Here is a 2,500-nt window from a genome sequence, read left to right on the forward strand (position 1 = left end):
AATCAATCAATGCTAATTTAGTTATCAAGCCCATATTGCCATTGTTTTAATAGCCACATTAGCCAATATCAGGTTCCATATAGTGATTGATGTAAAATATAGCGTTAGCCCATTCAGCTCCATCAATGAGATTCTATATATGTTGTTTTCTTATTAAAATCTTTATTAAACCTAAGCCAGGCCTATACCAGTGAAAGTGTCCCTGGATGAACCCCATTGAAAATAAACCTAAGGTAAATATTAGAGGAAAGGGGAGATATCTGCTTTTATATTCCTCATGAAGAGACACTTGAACTGTCACCTGAATGAAAAATAAATGAACATACGCCTTGCAGAGTGAATTGGAGATATATTCCTATATCTCTATAGGCCTTCTGGGACGTGCAGCTATACATCAGAGTATTCATCTCACGTCTACTGAAAAGCTTTGTGAACACAGTAAAACCCTCTTCTATATATCACTCAGAGTGTACAGCTGTAACCAAATGGATCCTTTCGGGACCATGTTTACTGGACCCATGTTGGAAACTCTCAGGGTATCAGATGGATGTTCAATGTCTTTTAATCCATGTACCAGATCAATTGGTCTCACATGTCTGCAGTGACATAACACATCCATGACCAACCATCGTGGATGTGTGCCAATTAATTATTATGACACATTCAAGAAATTAGTAATCACTGGCCAGTTCTAAAATGACACGGCAAAATCCTCAGAGGTAGCCTAAAGTAATGAGAGAAAAGAAAAGTTTAAATAGATCCAAATGGACCCTTACTTTTATGCTATTCTGTAAAACTGTCAGCTTACAGAGTTACAATAATGCACACACACACGCACACACACACACATCCAGGAGTGCTAGCTAAGTCTTTGCATTTTGGCTCAGTGAAAATAAGTGATGTGTTCGGTCTGGCTACACGGCATGAATGCCTGTGTGCTATGGAGCTGTAAATGACATGGATCTGCTGGACACAAGGTACTGTATGCTTCTATAAGATATATCCTCCTCAGCGAAGATTGTTTTTATTCCAGAATAGCTTAGTTTCTGAGATGTGATAGATAGATTTGACAGTGATACAAGCCGAGAACAGAGCCCCTTGCTCTGGGTATTGTCAAATCTGTGGTAAAGCCGTTTTTAATTGGGACATGGTCAATAAGGGCAATATTGTACCCAACAGAGGCTATGAATGTCATATATATATATATATATATATATATATATATATACACACACACACCTAGGGAATGGATATATATATACACCTATAGGGATATTCACTAAAGTATTCAGCATCCAGTGTTATAATTACTTGACCCTTGGTTCCATTTGTATACTCTCGAGATTACAGACCTTTAAGGTTCCATTTGGTTCCTAGATATTTATGGAATATATATTCCATAAATATCAATTATTTAGCTGGGGACCTCATAGAACCCTCTCAATAACCCCTGGGGTTCCCCAGGCCCAACGTTGAGAACCACTGCTGTATGTGATATCACAGCCTGTCCCAGTTTCCATGATCCTTCTTCGTTTTGGCATGTTTTCTGTCTAACACCGTCTCACACAAATAAGTCATAACATAACTCATGCTCGGTCTATCACATTGGCCTAGATAAGTCAGCAGCATATGTGTAAGGTCCAGTCTTTGATCACAGAACATCCATGCAAAGTAAATCAGTTAGAGATCTTTCTTTAAAAAGCCTGAAAACAAATATCAGCAAACATTCTGTAAGGTCAAGGCATATAGCTTCTAAAGCACATGGCCTGCCTTGCATGTATTCACTGAAACCACTATATACTGCTAGATTAAAAATAAACTTTGACATTTTTAACTTTACAGGTTCATTAAAACACAGTGAGTGAAGCAATCCATATGACATGGCACCACTTCCCTGGAAAAAGCTGAGCTTGCTTATACCGCGTCCTCCTTCGACTGATGCAATAAGGACAGAAGTTTCACTGTAGTAGTAGTAGAAATAAATGCCTCCCCCTCCCAAAAAAGAAAGAAAGGAAAAAAGAAAAGAAAATGGTAGCGTCCTAAATCTGTCAAGGTAGCTTTGAATGTATTCTAAAAAATAAACAGATCAAGATATGTTGCTGTGTTTTGTAAACATCTTAACAAAAGAAAATCTCTTCAGGATGATAAATCGTATTTAATTAAATTAAAGCCAACAAGATTTGATCATGAGCTCATATGAGTGCCATCTATATATGATGAGATTGTCATAATGATATCAGTGTTTACAATAGAAAGGCAGGGGAATGGGGAAACCCCCTGATAATGACTGAAGTATGAAGACAGTCTCATCTGCAGTTTTTATTTTTTGACCACACTCATACACCCATACAAAATAAAAGTTAAAATTGGCTATAATAATGTATGTGGTGTGGATTTTATTTTATAAGATATTGTTGTTGGCTTTTTATGCCTTTATTGATAGGATGAAAGTAGTCTGACAGGAAATGGGGAGAGAGAGAGAGAGAGAGAGATGGCACGC

The 2,500-nt window shown here is 37.4% G+C and overlaps 1 protein-coding gene across 1 annotated transcript in view; it reads right to left on the reverse strand.

The window, feature by feature from the left end:
- Positions 1–2,500, reverse strand: part of gaa2 (alpha glucosidase 2) — a 411,077-nt gene that overhangs the window by 214,736 nt on the left and 193,841 nt on the right. The gene's annotated exons all lie outside the window — the stretch shown is intronic.

This window comes from Protomyctophum parallelum, assembly GCF_964188405.1.
Source record: "Protomyctophum parallelum genome assembly, chromosome: 5".
Classification (NCBI taxonomy): domain Eukaryota; kingdom Metazoa; phylum Chordata; class Actinopteri; order Myctophiformes; family Myctophidae; genus Protomyctophum; species Protomyctophum parallelum.